At 34.9% G+C, this 19,894-nt stretch overlaps 1 long non-coding RNA gene across 1 annotated transcript; it reads right to left on the bottom strand.

Moving 5' to 3' along the window:
- Window positions 1-258: 258 nt before the first annotated feature.
- Window positions 259-9,214, bottom strand: LOC143693683 (uncharacterized). Its single transcript, XR_013181617.1, has 4 exons — window positions 9,085-9,214; window positions 7,960-8,079; window positions 4,039-4,124; window positions 259-1,387 (listed from the first exon to the last, which is right to left on the bottom strand). It is a non-coding gene; the product is annotated as an uncharacterized LOC143693683 (long non-coding RNA).
- Between the last annotated feature and the right edge of the window lie 10,680 nt (window positions 9,215-19,894).

Here is a 19,894-nt window from a genome sequence, read left to right on the forward strand (position 1 = left end):
TGATGGGTTGCCCGAGCAACCTTAACTGGATAATACTGTCTTTTGAAGATTTACACTTTTCACTCCCTGCATGGTCAAATTGATAGAATATGAAGCAAATTCACATGAGGTCAAGGAACGATCAGGACTTCATATCAATGCTCCTCTGACCAGCCCCAGAGCCAGTGCTGGCCTGAGTTTGGGCAAAAACATGCCTGAAATATTTTTGCAGAAGTACTCTAGAGTTAAAGTATGGGGTTGAATGAGTGTGCTTTCCAGATGATAGTTAATGATACCCCAGACATCTTCTTGTGAATTATAACTGCTCTTCTTCAGCCTCAGAATCTTGTAGGGCAGAGGTGCAGGGTTAGAGCTTCTGAAAGGGTGCTTCCTTTGAGGACATTAAAGACATTTCTTTTAGCATTGCAAAGTGTGCAGGCTGCTGTGCCCCTTTGTGGCAGCTAATGAGAAATCTGAAATGAAGCATGTAAATCTAATGAGTTTTTAATTTAAAAAAGCAAACAAAAAAACCAAACCAAACAAAACAAAAATCTCAAGCCAAAACCAAAAACCACAGTTTAAAGCATTAGAGTTTGGAGCTGTCAAGGGAGGACAGATTTTTTAATTTTTTCTTTTTTATGTCTTTATCAGCTTCCTAAGATAACCCCCTAAAAACTATTATTTAGAAAGTACAAATGGATGTTAGAGTTCTTGAGATGACAATCTCCATACAGAGAATAAAGAAGCTGCCTCAATAATACAAAAGCTTCCTAGTTTAGTCAAGTTGTTTTATATTCCATCTGGAAGATAGTCAGTGGTTAAACTGTCACTTATATCATCCTGGACATGTTACTATGTGTTACACATTAAAAAGGCAGTCACAAGATACACTTGGGTTTGTAATGCCATACAGACTTAATCTTAGGTGCTGAGAATTTTGTCATGGGAACCAGAAAAATCAGAGTAATAATGATAATCAGGGAAAGTACAATAAAAATAAAAACTGAGTTCAGAGGGCATTTGAACAACACATAGCTGATGACTTGTGCTTGGCAATGGCAGAGCAAGCTCATTTCAAGTTCCTATTGGCTCTGATGGGTGTTTAAAATAATGAGCAAAACTCTTTTTACAGTGAAAAAGGAACATCAGTTTCTAAAATAGCACATAAATAAAATTTAGATTCCTGAATTGTAGGTCACAGTCCTAAACACACCAGAAGAGCAGCCATCTAGTCTGCACTAATATAAATCTTTGTGACAGAGTTTCTTATTTGTAGATCTCAGTTATGACAGAGCTGAGCAATGGACCATCTCTCTGAATTCAGATACCTAGACAGTGTTCTCTCCTTGTTATCCATGAGGCTTGATGCTTTGCATGCTCACTAAAGTGATTAACATCCAAACAGAACCTAGAGATGAACAATACTTTATTATAAAATTTTTAAAAAGCAAAAAACAAAAAATACCCCAAACCAAACCAAAAAACAGCCAACCAACCAACCAAGCAAGTAAACAAAAAAAATCAAAAACCAGAGTAATATGTCCAGTCTAGAGAAAATCTAGCCTAGAGAAAATCTTCCCACAGATCAGGAAGATATGAAGTTTTCTAAACAGTAGAAAAGGGAATACTTAGAAAGGTTGATTTGTAATTCTTCCTGTTAAAGTACCAAAAGTGAATTCTATGATGAGAGAATGGAGGGAGGAAACATGAATCTTTTCAGATAGTGAACATTTGTCTTTATTGTCTGATTGCCATTTCTATAAGTTTTTCTATTCTCTGCATTTTGGCCTAAATAATATTGAATTCTCTTTCATATAGCACTTAAGCATAAGAACTATCTGCATGTCCTGCACTAGCTCCCATTCCACTCTCCTTATGCCACTTTCTGGTAAGAAAAGAGATATGAATTTGAATTTGCTTATATGAAAAATGGAGATGGATTCCCATTCTTGAAATAGCTGCCTTATTGACTGGCCCATTGTACAAAGTACCTTTATTCAACATCTGTTGCCTTAAAAAACTTGGTTGAAAATAAACAAAACAGGACAAGCAAAGCATGATTCTTGAATATTGTTTGGACATTTCTTTGGATAGCTATTCAAGGGAAAAAAAATTTAAGACTCTTCAGTAATTCACCAGGTGACCAGGTTTTTGGTAAGTCTGATATTAGAAGCATTGTGGTGTCATTTTGAGATAATGAGATCCCTGATATGTTGAACAGACCCACTAGCAGCGTAAGACATCAAGGACTTCAATGCTAAACATTCTTAAAAGTTAAATAAATTAAATTCTAGGTTAAACCCAGTTCCAAAATGGAAGGAAATGAAAGGTTTGAAAAGCAACTTCCCAATATGTGACAGAAGAAGTTTTCTTTGAATCTTAGAGAGCCGAATACAGTTCAAAGTTATTGAATGCAGTTAAATTTTAAATAACAAGCAAATAGCAATAAAAACATGGCAAATCAAGATTTCTACCTAAGCAAGCTTCCAATTTACTGCATAGCTAAGTAGGGTAATGCAGTAACCACACCTTAAACTTGAAGCTATTCTACTTCCAATTTTCTACAATGCCACTGGCATTAATCAGTTGCATGGTTAAAATCATTAGGGAAAACAAATTAAATAGTACTTTAAATTGAAGTTAAATGTACAATTTATGCATTACACATCTCTTGCTATAGCTTTTACACCCAGGTTTGTCTGAGGCTGCATTTCAGTGAAAATTGATACCATTTTTATGGGTATGTAATACCATTATCAGTTTTTAAAATATTTTCGTAGCAGTGACACAAAAACATTAGGCTATACATTTTCTTTGCTATCTAATATTGTTGGTGGTCTAGAGGCCTGATCTCAAGTTGAGTCTTTTTAGGTTTGAATTTTCTGTGATTGCCTTATTATTTGTTTAGCCCACTGGCATGAATAATCAGTATTTTCCAGTGCTAGAAATGTATGTACCAACAGAGAAAGCTTGCTCTTACTACTAAAAGTCAAAAAATAAGGATACTTAATCTCTGAAGACTAGGAAGGGTTTTAATTAAATTCTCCCTTAAAAAAGCAAAATCCCCTCAAACTAAATTACTATGGTGCAAAAGGTAATCACAGGGTTGTGATTCTGTGTTCTCAACATATACATCCACAGTCATATAAGAGCTTCACGTGTGTTTTAATCATAACAATGCAGTCTGAAGAACTGGAGATTGTCTTCAGCATCCAAGGAATCAGTAATGCCATGAACTGGTGTCCCTACATGGCTAATCTAAAAAATATATGAGACTTGATTTGAAGAGGACTGCAATTAAAATTTCTCCCACTGAGGCAGAATGAGGATTGTTGTCTGTGTCACAACTGAGCAAGAATGGTGGCTTCACTTTTTAGACCCTTCCATCAACTTCTGCTTAGTTATTATAAATCAAATGCTGCCAAAACCACATGTGAAACACTGTCTCTGTTGTACTTGAACTCAATTAATTTTTTGATGTGTTTCCTATCATTGATCAAATATGATACCTGTGGAAAAGTGCAGTGGAAAAACTTTTGATTCATCCTTTACTTGTCCTGTTTTGTTTATTTTCAACCAAGTTTTTTTAAAGTAAAGATGTTGAATTAATGTACTTAATACAATGGGCCAGTCAATAAAGCATCCATTTTAAGAATAGTAATCCATGAAGTTTTCAAATATGGAACTGTTGATTTTCTCTTTTACAGTTTCTTTCTCATGAAGAAAAGCCTGAAATTATACAGACAACAAACTACACTTCTATAGCACACTTTTCATGTCCATTGGAGAAGTGTAACTGAACAAAAGTCCTCCTGATGGCCCTTTGTCCTCCTCTAGCTGTGTCTCTCCCAAGGATGTGATTTATTGGCCATTCCTTGCCACTGCAAGCTGACAGCTTCTTCTCAAAGCAGATTAGAGACAACAGAAAAAACAAATTCTGAGACTTTTAAATAGGTTTTGAGTAAAATTTTGACTGTCTAATTAACTCTGCTGTGTTGTGCCTTAAAAACATTAAGACTTTGGAGGAAAGAAAGTGAAATGGAAAACATTTCCACCAACCTACTTAATGACCAGCTTAGGTTCTGCAAATCCCTTTTCAATTGTGACAGTTTTTCCCATTACTGATGTGGAGTAGAATAAAACACCTGAATCAGAGAGGAGAAAAGAGAGAACAGGACCGTTAACTTTCCAAATGAAAGAAGTTTTCTATAGCAGAAACCATATGGTTTTTGAAACAGCTCAGGATTCCAGAGAGAAGCTGATGTGACAATAGGCCAGTTATAGCTTGTGTTTAAGGTTAGTCATAACAACTGAAATGGCACATAAATCTTACATGGTCAGGGACTTTCTTGTTTTTGTCTTCATTGTAGATTATTATTTGCTGTAATAACTGAACAAACACCTTTGTATAACACTAGAAGTATGGTAGGTGTTGCTGTCCTAAGCTGCAAGCTGCAATGTAGTTAAAAAGCTGCAATGTAGTTAAAAAGCTGCAATCTGAATGTAGTTAAACCACATGACAGAAGAAATGTTGCAAGTTTCATGCTTCTGCAATGTGTGAAGCAGCAGCCTGAAGTCTGAACCATGCAAGTTTCTGTACAGCGGTCTCATTGTGACCTGCCTTATTCTTGATATCTGATTGAGTATGAAGAAATCTTAGTTCTAATAACCATTTTTTCTTTGCTTTTTATTCATGGTTGAGTTCTACTGTTTTCTCTAGGGCAGAAGAAACCTTTTTCTTTTCCCAGAACACAGGAATAGGTAAAATATTAATTCAGTGCCTGACTTCCCTGCTCAACTGAAGTGTATATCAGTTCACTGCAGTTAGAAATGTATATAGCCCAGCAGCTTGAAACAGCAGTGCTTTCCCAGGAACCCTCAAGAACAGAGTGTTTTTTTCAATGTTCATTAAAAGGTGAGTCCTAAGATCTATGCTTCATTTCACTTTTATTATTCAAATCTGGAAACACAATTCTGTAATTATGTTTTTACTTGAACAAGACCTGTAAATATTTGAATGAGCTAAATAATAAAATCTCTATTTTTTATATTACCTCTGAACACTAAATACTGATAGCTCTAATTTTAATGTGACAAGCATTAACCCATTATTAATAATTTTGATAATTATAATAATAATGCTTTTCATAATAATAATGTAAATAATGATCGAAAATTTGAAATACTTATAAGTCTACATCTAAAAGTAGGCCACTGGTTCAGTGCCCTTTGATATTCCTTGAAGACAGATACATTGGACAATCATTTTCAGATCTTTACAACAATCCATTTTTCTCTCTCCTTAAACTTCATGAAATAAGGAACAATAGTAGGTAACTCTCTTCCCACCTATCACACTGACTGAAATAAAGTCTATTGTGATCTTGTCTTTCCTTCAAATCAGAGAGAATAATACAACTCATTTCTTTTCATTTTTTTCTTTTTTTTTTTCTACTGCAATCAATCCATCTTTGAGAAAATGTTCTGAATTGTAATTGTCACTTGCAACTTACTCTTTGCATAGATAATGACCAGGGTCTGTGAATTTTTCCTGTCCTGGGGGCAACACATCCAAATCTTACAGCCACTAAACAATTAAATTACACTTTCTGAAAGTAAAAGAAAGGGGGGGCTCAAGGAGTAACTTGTAGGAAATTGGCAATGAGTTTTAATCTCATCATTGGATAGTGTCAGGCCTGCAGCTGAGTCTCAGTGATTCTCAGATGGAGCAAATGCTCTCCAGCCTTGCTCCTAATCTGCAGGTTTGTGCCTCTGCACGCAAATTCATGAGCTGTACTTTGCCATGCAGTATAAGCCAGCTATTCCTCTTGGTATATTCCATTTGGTTAGAAGCTTCATTATCCAGTGAAGATGCTGAATTGCTTATCAGAGGAGAACGCAGTTTGGTGTTCAGATCTCAGGTGAGCTGATAGCGATTGAAAGTTATAAAGTGTGAGTAACACAAAAATGATCTGGGTGTCATTAGGAAATACTGAACAAAGAAACCATATTCTACTGTCATACTCAGTTTTTACAGGATAACAGAATATTTAGCTAAATTAAAGCACGTATTCCTTACCCCTGGCAATTGAGAACTTTTGTCCTGACACCTGCTGGTCACCAGCTGATGTCCTGGTACATAAAGAGGGACTGGTTTTATTTTTATGCAATTTTGAGTCTTACAAAAGAATAATCGGATTTTATGTTTGCATTGAAAACTCTGCTACATATTATGTGTGAGTTCCTTGGGTTAATTAACTCTTACAAGCATAACAATGGCAGTTATAAAAGTGTTGTTTTTAACTGTCGGGCTAGCATCCGTCGCCTACTTCATAGAAAGAATACTAGAACACCTAGTATAGATACTGGGTAGAGATACTTTCATTATGTCTCCCTTTTTTTTTTTGTTTGTTTGTTTTTGGTGGGTTTTTTTTGTTTGATTTGTTTGGTCTTTTTTTTTTGTGTTTTTTTTTTTTGTTTTGTTTTGTTTTCTGGTCCAAATTCTCTTAAATTCTTAATCTCTAATTACAGAGAATATACAACTTTCTCACTCACCATTACCTGGTCATTGCTGTTCTATAGACCTTTCATATTCACAGAGATTTCAGGATTTCTGTAATGATGGAATCAAAACCCAAAAAAGTCTCCAGGCCATGTCTTCATTCTCCAATCTGGAATAATGCCTAAGCCCCATAGGGCCTCTCTACATAAAATTTTGCTCACAGTGCATTGTTTCCAAAAAGTATTGCACCAATGTAAAATCAATGTGTCATTATTTAGACCTCATTTTTTTTCTACCTCCAATGAGAAATACATGAAAGTATTAACTTTCATTTTGTGATAATTAATACACAGAAATGACAGTCATGATGTACAGCTTTTCATTATTCTTATTTCTACTTGAAGTTTGGAAAAAGATATGGGAAAATAGGACAAAAACTTAAGGTGATAGCTATTTCATGCATTCTGACTCTGTTGATTTTGGCTTAAAAATGTCGCCTGCTGGTCTGGACAAGGTACCAAGTCTCAAAAGCAGCCAGCTGGCTGAATATCTTAAGGGACTAAATCCCATTGACATAAGTGTTTTCCTTCTGAAGGAAAGACTAGCACACTATTATGATAACAGATAAAAAGACACTGAAATATTTTAAAATGAAGAAAAATCCAGCTGATCTCAGTCAAAGGCATTTTTTCCTCCCTTCTCCTTCCCTCTCTGTATGAAATTTGAGTAGTATGATTTTTTGGGAGATTCCAGGGTTTTGAATTAGCAGAATTTATTGCCACAAACAGTGAGAAAGGAACAAATTGCAAGGCTTCTGGACTTCCTGTTACTTCTTTGACTGAAGATTTCAGGCTAGTGGAATCTGCACTAGAATAGATGCTATTATAATGCTAGTACCTGTAGGCATTGATAAAGTGTATTGGAGTCCACTCACATTTATGGTGGAAACAAAAAAAGTCATTTCCATGCAGAAATTACAAGGGAAGTATAAAATGAGAAAGTTAAAAGAGAAGGAAAAAAGAAAAAAAATATTTGGTAATCTATCTTACATGTTTCATGCGTTAATAGCATATAACATCAATTTATCTTTTTGTTTGGGATTGCCTTATTCTCTGCCATGGTTCTCAAAAGGAATTCATCTGAGAGCTAACATGGGCTATTAAGATACAGAGACTTGTGTGAACTCTCCACATGCATCTGAATCATCCCAGCTCTCTGGCGGTCATAGCAGAATTGTATGTGACAAATAACCTGGTGCTAGCTGGGACCTACTTAGTCTGATAAATTAGATGTATTTAATACACTCGCCTTAGGGAACAAATGAAAGATAATGTGCTTTAAGTGTTTTCAAAAATAATTCCCAGTTCTCAAAACTCTGACAGAACAATTTTCTCCCAATTTTTCTGGCAGCTGAATATTTTTTCTTATGGTTCTAGTTGAAGAGATCTTGGTGGGAACAAGAAAGAATAGATTTATACCTCAGCAATAATGTGAAGGTGTAATCTTCTTGGAAGAAGAACAGATGAGCAATAAGCATTTGAATTTGGTCTACCTGATTTTTTCCTGATAAACACCTTGTTGGCATGCACAGACAATTGCTGGGCAGAGAAAGAGAGAAACAGAAAGAACAAAAGAAAATTAAAACCCCAGACTTTACTCTCAAAGGCCTCACAATCCTATTAATATTCATGCCCAGCTCGGCATAAACCAAAGGGGCTGCCAGCACTGGCAGCATTCCTAATGTGGTAGATCAAGGAAGAGCCACTTTGACCAAAACTACTTCATAGCTTTCATTATAATCTCCCTTGAAATGGAAAAGTATCCTCAAGTCCACTTCAGTGTACCAGATCACTCAATTTATCTGCATGTTTGCTGTTGAGATTTAGTTGTATAGATTTAGATCTGTTGTTATTCTAGAAACAGCCTTTAGAATTTTGGGCATTCAGAGACCCTTATCCTCTTTTCTCCATAAGTTTGATGACATTGCTTTAAACAAAAAGGACTGAAAATAAAGCTCAGTGGCAAGCAAACTGGAATTTGTTTTCTATTTTTTTTAAATTCTGTGATAAAAAAGTAATTAAACCCAGAATTCTTTCATTGTCCTCCAAGACTCTGTCTGAAGTCACTTGGAGAAATTTCAGTGTGTCAAGTATTGCCAGACAAGTTCAAAACCAAAATGAAAGCAGATTTTCCAGATGAAATCTGAAAGCTTAGTCCTGAAAACATTTTTACCAGTAGTTTCAATCCATCCTTTACTCTCATTCAAAGATTATTGCTGATATTTCAACAGACTGTAAAGTGACAGTCTCCTGGTAAATATAAAAACATTCTGTACAATACCACTCTCTCAGTATATTTGAATTAGCTGCAGGCATCTCTTCTCCTAAGTGGACCTCATAAATTACCAAAATACTTATGTGGAAAACAACTCTTTTGTGTTTTTAGGAAGAGATGGGGATGATGCTATTACCATGACATGAACATATCAAATTTTTGACTTAGCATGTCCTTTGTCTGAGATAATCTGACATGTCAGGTGGCTAGTATGAAAAGCATCTTTGGATGGAAACAGTTCTTAAACTTTAGGTATCTGCAAGAGTTACCTCAGCATCCACAAGTCCATGGTCTGAGCCTTGTGTGTTTTCACCAGCCAGAACAATTGAAGTGCACCTTCAGCTGAGAGAAAGGCAGTAGGCAGCGCTACCATGTTGAAAACATTTGAGATTGAGGCCCTGAAGCAAGAAGAAAAAAATAAAGTGAAAGAGTTGTTGTCATGTCTAAACTGTGTTGTGCTTGCCTGAGATGATTTGGGGCAGTTCTGTCTTTCACACTTATATATGAAATAAAATTGACTGCACTGGAATAGAAAAACAGTGAAAAACATGTTGTAGAATCATAGAATCACAGAGTGGTTTCTATAAAAGATTTAGACTCTTTAAATGAAGTTACTAGCCTTTATTGGAAAAGTCAAACATGACTTTTAATTGCTCCATCAAGATGTCTTGCGCTCATCTGAATTTTAAGACAAACTTCTTTAGTGTCAAGACCACTGTACTATATTTTAAAATTTGTCTTTTTAAACAATCCACCTTAATTCACTAGGAAATCCAGAATATTAGGGAGAAGATGAGGAAAAAAATGATATTCACTAGACACATTTATTTTTTTATGTGACCAAGGAACATTTATTTAGAGACCCTGGCCCAGCCACTTGAACTCTTCTAGATAGACCTTGACATTTATGAGCCAAAGAGAACAATTAACAACTCAATTGCCATAATAAATTAGCAATAAATGGAATTGTTATAATCTGCCTTTATATTATAGCCAATATTTCCAACTGCTCTCTTCCAACTAAAATTCTGTCACATTTAAAGAAGATTTCTTTAGACCATAAGCACTGTGCATACTGCTACTCTTACATGTCGAGCAGGCAATGTGAGAAAAAAATACAGTAAAAAGTAAAATTCATAAAACCCCAAAATTCCAGCATACTAGTAATAACTGGCTAGTACTGCATGTGATGAAATGCATTATCTGTGCCCTTGGAAAATGTCACAGCTGTGCAAGACATTAATAACCTCATGTATGCTTCCTTATGATATACAGTGCATCAAATAAATCAGAATGATTTTTCTGTGATAAAGCCAGCTATATAATACCTAGAGGTAGTCAATTAAGCAATTAGACATGACACTGGGTATATTGCACTAATTCATCTTGAGCTTGGTCATGAAAGGTGTTATCTCTCTCGAGCTTTCCCCCACCCACTCCCAGGACTTTAAGTGGAAGATGAAGATATTGAGCCCCCAGTAATTTGCATTTTTATCTTTTCAGAGAATTTCTCCAGTTTCCATTCAGTTCCTGGTTTTGAGTGTAGAATTATGAATTGTTTTCAGCATTAATCACTCTTCTTTATGTTTGCCTTGAGGTAAAACTATACATTTCACAAGTGTAAATAAAGTTAGAAATATGACGTGTATGCTTATGTCTGCATGTTTATAGCTACTTAAATACTTATAGTTCCAAATTAAGGGAGCAAAAACATATAAAATTAGGGTATGCATGTGTGAGACTGCTTATCTTTTTCTAAATAATGTTTTTTCCCAATTTTTATTGATCCATACATATGTACATTATATGACTTGATATGAATGGTTTACCTTGCCTTAAAGCTAGAGTGAAAGGGTATCAGACTCAATTTAGATGAAAGGCCTGTTTAAATAGCTAAAGGGCTAGAAAGGGCTGCAGAAAATTGTCTGAGGAAGAAATGTATGAGTACACTGAGCAAAAGGTAGCTGCACAGCTATCCATCCACAATTTAATAGGACTGTGGCTGAATGAAATGTGAAATTCCTTTTCTTTTCTCCTCTTTCCTTGCTGTAAATGTGAAGTCCACCTGCTTCTGAATGGAGATGGTTCTCAAGTCCCTTTGACACCTGTGTTGTGTGATTCTGACCTGCTAATGTGGTTTATACCACCTGGTAACTCAGCTGGACCTCAGATACCTGAACTCCTTGGCCATAGTGTGAAGGCTGGTTGGAAAGAACTGTGGATGGAATGACATTTTCCCAAAATCCCTGAATGCCATTTACCTATTCAAATGTCTGTAAAATCTTCAATTCCTGCTCATTATTGATAATTTTCTCTACAAATAGCATAACAAACCAGACTGGAGAGATCTTAGGCAACAAGAAGAATACTATGGAAAAAAATTTTTTTTGGTATTGTATTATGTATATTTAAAATACATCATTCTCATTATATGACTAAGGAAAACTAACAAGTAGATAACTACATAGGAGACACAGATGTAGGAAGAAATCTTTATTTAAGAAAATAACCCTATACTTCCTTTAATGTGTGCACTTCAGTGTCATTATGTTTTTAAAGAAAAATCACTGAGGGAAAAAGTAAACATGACACCATGTGGGTAGTATAAGAATATGTATTCTTACAACACATTTTAAGAAAAGACAACCAAAATTTGATGTGCATCTCATAGTCCAAGCCCAGAGAAGACTGAAAATTCAAATTCTGCAAAATAAAAATAAAAATCTGTATTCATTACATACAAAATTAAAATAGTTACAAATATGTTGGACATCTTAGATAATCATTATGATGTGCTTGTGGATGGAGGAATTGGATTCCCATTTACAGGAATGTTTAGGTGTTCTTTAGAAAGTTTACACATCTAACAAACCTTACCTAATCATTCCAATTTTCACGTCTCTTTACTGTATTTGTTGTAAAGAAGTGTTTGGATATATTCTCAAAGATGCCATGAAAAAAATTGTGTCATCAATGTCCTATTAATATTTTTATGAATATTCATAGGTTTATGAAGTCAATTAAAAAACTTTCAGTTGGAAAAAGAACTCTGTAGTAAATTTACCAGAAAATAAATAAATTTACATATTGTCAAGACATGTTGCATACCACAGTAGACAGCTTTAATAACCAAAACCACTCAATCAATAGGCAGAGAAATTCTGTTTCAGCCATTCAAATTTTGCTGGTTTTATGCCAGTAGGATATACAGCCCAAGTCCTCATTCTACCTAAGTTTCTGCAGTAAGCAGGGATATGTAGTATAAAAAGAGAATTACAAGTTCATTAGGCAATACTACCTTTACATCTCAAAGATCAAATAGTTGTAAGAAAGAGCTGCAGGCCATGCCTGAATGCTATTTTGCTTCTCTCCAGGCCCTGTAAGATCTTATTTTCTTTTGGTGCTCTACTGTACTGATAAAAAGAGAAATCTCTTGCCACCGTTCTTTTCATGAGGAAAAAAAAAAAAAACAAAGGAAATTTCTAGTGCCATCTATTGGTACAGTTTGAAAACAAGTAGCAAATTGGCTCACCACTTGTAAGATAGAATGTGGAAAATATGACCTCTTGAGTATCAAAGGAGGAAATAAATCTGTTCACAGTGAATTTTTTTATAAGCAAGAATTTTAAATATTTTAAGAAAGGACAATCAGTTCTTAGCAGAAATACATATCCTCTCTTGCTTCATGAGGCATTTAAGAAATAAAATAGAGTTCAAAATGAAGTCCTTTCATAAGTTCAGTTGAATTAAGCTAATACAGAACCAGAATAGCTGTCTATAAGAAGGGTGAAAGAAGAAGGAAAAGTCCTCAGGAATTATGAAAGAAGGTTGATCAACAGCAAAAGAATTAAAAGTAGTGAGCTGTCACATAGAGCTCAGTATCTACTGTTTTGATTTCTTCCTTGATTTCAGAAGGCATAGCCAACAAAACTGAAGTAGTAGCAGAATTGAAGCCATCATTGGTATCTTACAGTTGTCTCATCAGTCCAACGCACTCCTGCCCATCTTTTAAGACTCCAGCCATAACAGTTATTTCTTTTCCCTTTACACAAGAAAACACAGCAGCTTCTGAGAGCAATTAATCTCAGCAGTCACGAGCACCTTATCTTTGGAAGGAGCTCTCTTTCTCCATTCACTATAGAAGAAGACTAGATTACTAGTTTGGACTAGACATGTAACTTTGAGATGGCTAATCTAATGGTAGATGAATCTGACTGCTGAGATGAGGATACAAGCTTAATTAAAAAAAAAAAAACAACAAAAAAAACCCCCAAAAACAAAACAAAAGCAAACACAAACAAACAAAAAAAAAATGAAGTAACTGTCTACATCATCCTAATTACATAAGGTATGTAAGTACATGTCTAGGTTCAAGAATGGGAACAGCTTTACCAAAGTCAATTAAATTGTTCATTAAAGAGGTTGGAAGGGAAAATTAAATATTTACAGCAAGCTTCACATTGTTTTCATTTAACAAATTTCAGATTGGGGTAATTATAATTTTCCTGAAAAGTTTCATGACATGCTACTCAATGGTTCCATAAAAAGTTATTAAAATATTTACTAAAATCTGTTCTTAGTAAAAAAATTAAATTTATTAATCATTTGAAAAAAATTTCTTTGATTTCTAGAAATACTAATTAAATTTTGAAGTGAAATTAATTATAAACAACATATCTAAAAGAAATCTATGCTTGCATGGGATATTTTTTTTGCAACTGAAGCAACATTTTAATGGAGACATATGAGATGCTTGAGTCATCCTTACTATTTTTACTCTTGAAACTCAGCACTAGTAAATAATTCTACTGAATTGGGATTAGAACCTAAAGTTCTATATAAGAATTCATATCTGGAAAAAACCCCAGTGGTAAAGCAAATTAATAAGTATTTCACCCACTCAGCATAGGACTGACAAATGGGAATTCACACAAGTATGTTAGGAGTTTAAACTCTGCTTTAACTTTTTCCTACTACTTTTCATAAACTGGCTTTGTCCTTTGAGCGTCATTAAGATTTACCTGCTCCTAATAAGCAAAGTTTCTTTTGGTTATTTAAAATATCCTTGTCAGAAAAAGAGCAAATGTAAAAGCACAACCAGGAGAGGAAAATTTATAATAGAGAAGTTGAAGCAGCAGAACCCCCCAGTATGAAGGTGGAGAACACATACCACAATAAAAGTGGAAAAGTAGGGACCAAGAGCCAGACTAGAAAGAAGCAGGCTGGAGAGTAACAGCCTGTTTTCTCTCCTGTTGTAGTCAGTGGGGAAAGGCCTGTTGACTCAAAAAGGAAAAGATCAGACCATCTTTAGAGCATGTGTTTATTTTGCTGTCAGGTTGGTATTCATGCTTTTATGTAAGTCTAAGTCTTTGACGTAGTGCTCCCTTCATTTTATCTAGAATCTCCTCCTTTAAGTTCCTCTGAACTTCTTTTTTTCTCCTGATGGACGACAGCTATGCTGAATTCAGTTACACTGCTGCTTGTATATTTGATTAAAAGATAGTTGTCTGAGTTATTTGAAGTTCTGCTAGGAGAAAGACTTCATTGTTCAAGGGTTATTATTACTCTGTCTCACGCTCTATTTCTCTCTTTCTTTCCTAAGGTACTGCAGTGCCTATAATGAAGTGAATCCAAATGACTACTTTGAGACTGGCAAAGAACCTGACATGCACACAAAATATTCTTTTAACATTGGTCTGAACTAATCATCCAAAGGGATTTTCTATTTCATTTATGGGATTTGATTCTCCCATGTGTTTTTCTTCTAATGTGATCGTACTGATGCAAAATCAGAAGCACTGGTAAAAAGTCTGGCATGCTTTCAGTCTGCAGGACTTCATAAAAATTCTGGAGAGGCTGAACTAGCCTCTAGCTGATAATGAGGGCAGTCTGATGGAGTAATAGCAACACAGAAGGCATTAGCACCTGTAGGGCAAAGTCCCTCCTGCTTCCCTTTTTTTCACTATACAAATTCAAGGGGGTGTGGGCTTCCTTTAGCAGGTATAAAGGAGGTAAAGCTGCCTGTGTGACTGCCTGACACTTGAGTTTCTATTGTACTGATTTGATTATCACAAGGAACTGGTAGGTTAAAGGCTCTGCTATGAAGGACTAAATCAGATGATGATATTTTGTCAGTAAAAGAAAGCTTATGAATAAAGTCACACAATTTAAGGTTTTAATATAAATTTCACAACTCAGGATGGCATTTATAATTTTCCTCTTTATTATTTCAGGGGCTTTTGTTTTTTTTTTTTAGCAAGTCCCCCAAAGAGGGAAATTGGCAGAGAAGCCTGAGCAGTGGTATCAGCAGATCCTGACAATATTTCCTCTAGAAAGAGCTGCACTTTTTTCTGCATGTTGTGATCAGTACTGTCTCCAACTTCCACTACTTGTCACACAGTCTTTTCATCAGCCTTCCTCATCCTGATACCTTAATAATTTTTTATCATTCTTTTTTGGTACTTATTTTGTCCTCTCTCTGTCTCTTGACATGCCTTTACAATTAAATGTTTTTATAAAAAATCATTTTCAACAAATCAACAAAATAACATGTTATTTCAAGTGAACTTAGCCCTATTTTTGCATGTCTTGACTTTTCTGCCCGTTCCCTACAACCATTTACCAGGCAAGCTTCAGGACTGGAACAATGAATCTCCTTCTGTACTGGATCACAAGCATGGACTTGAGCATGCTTTTGATAACAAATTGTGATTATAAATTCTGTGTAGAATTATGCCAATATTTGAGGAAAGGCTTTTCAACTATCTTGTACCTGTAGTTTTGAGTGTGTAACCTGATGTGTAGGCTTAATGTTAGGAAGGATAGGATTGGTACCACCTATAGCTTTGACATTTTGCTAGAACATTTTTTCCCACTGAAGTTATAGCAAAAAATATAAGAATAATCATACTGTTAATCAGAGCACAGATCTATCCCTGTCTAAGTCCTCTTAAGCTTTAAAGTGATTGAACAAAAGAGATGTGGGATTTAACCTGCTTTTTAAAATGTCCTAAAGGTAAGATTTCTGACCATGTGCCCTATCTTTCCCATTTTACTGGCATATAGTGCAGCAGGAGAAGTAGTGTAGATAATTGGGAGCAAACCATTACAATAAATTCATATGCTTTTGAAGGTATACACATGCAAATATATGCCATGATATAAGCTATGTAGAGAAGATGAGTGAGTATTGGCTTCATATTGTTGTGTACCTGGACCACAAAGTGAAATTCACATCTCAGGAGGATGAAAAGCTTTTGTATTGCTGCAGTGGTTAAAGAGTTTTCTTTCCCCTGAAAAAAAAAGGTTTTCAATATGAACAACACACTTAGGACACATAGACTAATAAAACTTTACTTCTAATTTAAGAGCAAGGAGGAATTTTCCTTCACTCCTTTCTTTGCCTCCTGCAAAAATAATGATTAACAGTCTGGGGTTTTACCAGGCAGATTACATTTCAAATGGTTCTAGAAGTGCTCTAACAGTGGAGACATCCTCTGCAGGGATCTTGAGTCCAGGCTATTTAATTTTTGTGGTCAATGCCCACTCTGAGTGGAGAGGCCTAGATTTGGTACAGGCATTTTTCATTGCTGCAGTTTGGTTCCAGATTCATAAAGTTCTAAGACAATCCTAATAGCAGGTGTAGACCTAAAACTGAGTCAAGACAAGATCTTTTTAATGTACAGAGAGTTCATATACAATAAATGGGGAAGGAGAACTACCGTGCTTTCAAATATTACATGTTTTTTTTAACTTTCTAATAATTTTCCCAATGAATGTTCAATTCATTGTACATACATAAGAATTATGGTGGCAAAAGACTCTTCCCCTTTGTAAATAGATACACTCTTCTACAAAACCTCCAACTTACCAAATCACAAACTACCCCTTTTATTGAAAATTTGTGTTTCAAAAACATCAAAAGACAAAACTCCTGTGGGAAAATTATACCTCATTCCATAACTTCTTTTGTTGCTAAATAAAACCTTAAATCTCTTCAATGCCTTTATAAGGAGCTTTGCTTCTCAGATGCATTAAACCCACCCACTTCCTCTCCATATACTATTGTCACCCCCTTTGAGGTTCGTTTCCTTGTTTGTCCTTTTCAAATGCTAGCATTTCTAAAAGGGATCTTTCAAAGACATTGTACTCAAGCCTTGATGGAAAAGAATCTTCTCATCGATACAGCTGCCCATGCTTCTTTCATTCTTTTTGAAAGGAATCTAAAAAATAACAAATATTAAGCTACTAGAATGGACTTTGTTTCAAAGTATCTTCTTTGTTTCCCTCCAACATTTTAAAAAGAGCATGATGTTCTCCAGGAAAGCGATTCCTCCCACTGAAACTGACAGGAGTCCTGTTTTTAAAACAGGTGGAAGTAGAAGTTGGCCAAGACTGGTCTGTACAGCTCAAGGATGTATTGTATAAAACACAAGAAAGATTTATGCAAAGCTTCATGGGAAACAATAGGAAAATATTGAAATGGTTTTTTACAATTTAGAAATGGAAATCATTTTATGCATGTATGCCATGCACTATACTGTAGATAAAAGCCTCAAACTTCCATGTATACTCTTGCTGGCCATAGGCTGGATTTGTAGCTCAGCTAAAGCAGTGTAAATCAAGAGTAATTCCATTAAGGTAATTAAGTTAATATACCAGTATAAGCCTGGAAGAAGTGTGTGAAGATTGAAACCCTGTAATTGCATTTGTTTCTAGAACAGATAGAGCATCATCGATATTTAAAAGGACACTGTTCAATAAATTGCTACCAAATGAAACACTGAAAAAAAAAAAAAGCTAACAAGATATAAATCAGTGTAAACCTGTTTTAATAGCAATTTTTATTTATTAAACTTTGCCTTAAGAATAGGGAGGCTCAAAACTCTAATAACTAGCATAACCTGACATTTCCGGATCCCCAGTTCATAAAAAAATGAAGCAAAGAAAATTCGTACAGTTTAATAAATGAGTGAAAAGGCAAAGATTCTGATTTTTTTTTTGCTTATTTGGATTTTTAAAATTTCTTTATGGTCTTAATATCCAAAAATTCATTTAATCAGGTAGTTTTGAAGTTTCAAGTAGGATTTATATAAATTTGGAGTGACTTTATACCCATCTGTGGATTCCTTGTAAGCTAACCCTAAAGGATTTGAGTGTCCAAGGTTAAAAATAAATGGATCAGGAAATAAGCCCATACAGAGAGTAAATGATGTAAAAAGAGTAAAAAGAGATCACTGAAATAGCATGTTATTCCAAACTGCTGTTACCGAAATAGATGAGGATGTCTGATCAACCAGGGAGCACCAAATAATTTTCTGCAAAATGTTTAACTCTAATAAGTCTGATTGCTTGTTCAACATAAAAAGACAGTCCAGATCTTTTTTTAGTCTGGAAAGTAACTTTTTTTCCCTGTGAATTAATGAGATTAGAGCAATTTATACTTTACATATTTTCTGCTTTTTTATTTTATTTCTTTTTAAACTGATTATGAGTTCCTTATTTCTCAAGAAAATACTTAACAAGGAAATACATTAAATAGCAAATTTATGAGATTTATGTCAAATTAATTAAATAATCAGAAATATTATCATTGCTTACTAAGAATTTTACCAGAATTTTAATAATTTCTGCAATATGCTTCAAAAACCCTACCCTAGTTTTGAATTGCAATTCTTAGATCATTGACTGGCAGATACTTTGAATCTCCCATTTTTTAAAACCTCCCTCTTCTTGAATATTTGCTTTTCCTTGAGTAGTCATTGATGCAATTTTACATTATCCTTTTCAGTCCCTAGTTCATTAACTATTTCTCATTCTGTTTTAGATGAGTGATTCATTTCTAATAATTTTGCTATATAATAATAGACCTTAGTTTCTATCTCTGTCAGATTCCAGATTAAGGGATCAAACTAAGGAGAAATTTTTGGATTAAGGGATAAATTAAGGACTAGTTAGTCGAGCAATTAAATCAGTGAGTTAGCAAAATACGTGCATTTACTTGTTTTGGATCTTGGACTGATTTCAAGACTAAAGGTGAATGGGTTAAAGGAAGGGAAATATTATCTTTGTGTTTTCTTAACCCCTGGATTTATTAGAAAGATAACCTGCCATTGGAGAAAATTTAAAGTAACATCATGACATTCTAATTTGCACCATCTGTTGATAATTGCCAATTCACTAACATGTCAAATGTGAAAGGCTGAGGGGATGGAACAAAGGTGGATATGCTTCATGCATGCCAATCTGTTTTCTTTGTAACAGGGGGGAAACTACAGCATCTGAAAAAGAACCTGCTTCAGGATAATAACAAAAATAGCAGCATGAACTACTAAATTGTCACAAAAGAAGGTGGAGAAAGGAACATCTGTCTCCCCACAATTTGTTACAGCAGCCACAGAACATTTCTGTTCTTGTACTTTTCCTCAAGGATGATATTTAACAGAACACAGCCCATGAAAACAAGACATGTTTTTCTTAGTCTTGAAACTGTTTCCTTGAGTATACAAGTCTAACTCTTCTCTTAAAGGATGTGCCTGGACAGCCAACTATATCTTCTCAGTTCAGTATACCTGGAATTGATGCTATAAAGATTGTACTTATTTATAAGGGTTTCCTACTACCAATCTCTGCTGTTAAACAGATGGAGCCAGATGAATCAGGTAAAATTATACAGCTTTTAAGTGCAACAACAACACAAGGATCCCTGTAAATTCAGGTGTATTTGTTGTCTTCATCTTATTTTCTCAGGCTGTGAACAGACACTGAAGAGGTCTAGAATTCCAGATGTTACTTTTCCTCAGCTGGAGAGTACAGTATTAAAGCCCAGCAAGTTTAATAGCTCCCACAAACACTTCCTAATCTGTTTTAAATATAAATCATCTGAGTTATTCTGAAGAGTTCAAATAGGAAGCACCCCCACCCTTCTTTCTGTTTGCACAATTGAGAGGGTAGGACCTCTGAAGAGTAAGCACTAAGGAGCATGTTTGGGACATTCTGCTTGTAAGAACAAACTTTAATCTTCTCTCTGTTCATCCTAATCCTATACTCTGAACAGCAGGAGCTGCTAGTATGACTACT

The sequence above is a fragment of the Agelaius phoeniceus genome, chromosome 3, assembly GCF_051311805.1.
Source record: "Agelaius phoeniceus isolate bAgePho1 chromosome 3, bAgePho1.hap1, whole genome shotgun sequence".
NCBI classification, from domain to species: domain Eukaryota; kingdom Metazoa; phylum Chordata; class Aves; order Passeriformes; family Icteridae; genus Agelaius; species Agelaius phoeniceus.